This window comes from Ictidomys tridecemlineatus, chromosome 8, assembly GCF_052094955.1.
Source record: "Ictidomys tridecemlineatus isolate mIctTri1 chromosome 8, mIctTri1.hap1, whole genome shotgun sequence".
Classification (NCBI taxonomy): domain Eukaryota; kingdom Metazoa; phylum Chordata; class Mammalia; order Rodentia; family Sciuridae; genus Ictidomys; species Ictidomys tridecemlineatus.
Genome location: NC_135484.1, coordinates 127,265,266 through 127,266,122, shown reverse-complemented (window position 1 = coordinate 127,266,122; position 857 = coordinate 127,265,266).

The window sequence follows — 857 nt, the reverse complement described above, 5'->3', positions numbered from 1 at the left end:
GTGTATAGCTTATTAGACAACAGTGACCATGAAGGTGTAACAATGGACTTGGGAATGTTGAAGGAGACAAAGAATTCCAAGGAAAGGTAAATATTTACTAAGTATTGTAACAATAACTATGAAACAAAAGAGAGTATTGATCTTTCCAACAAATGATTAAAAACCTACAAAAGAAAAAAATCATCTAAGAGTTATAACTATTTATGAAAATAATTTTTTATTCAACAAAAGCATAATACTTCCAAGGTCCAATATTTTGAATGAAAAAATCCATTTAATATGTTTACAATTCTTATATTCACAATTATTCTTTAAACTGGAAAATTCAAACTAAAGTTTTAATTATTAAGTTTAATTGTGATTAGCAATTTGTTATTAATGCTGTTTTAATGAAAAAGTTTTCTCCTTAAGCTTGGTCTATTTTGAATATATGTAATTAATATTATAAAATCCCACTTCTATTTTTTACCAGTAATGAAATGTGTTTTATATAAGAAATATTTTTGTTTATATTATCATTCACCCCCATCTAAAATAACTGAAGTATGAATGTCAGCCTTTTAATTTTTAGTCATATAAATTGGAATGGACAATTGAGTAAAAAAGAATTAAAGATAAAGTAGCATCTTGACAATCCTTGAATTTTTTTTCTGTAAGTCAGTTATTAGCTATAATATTTAAGGCAATTAAAATTTAGCAATAATTAATTCAAATACTATTTCCTACATTATGCAATGAAACTACACTTGACAATTCCCCTCAGTTTCCTATGTGGCTTGTAATTACACTGATTCTGTTCAGTGGCTCTTTTATTGTTTATGTGACTCTACCTTTATTATCAGGTTGACATGAACAAC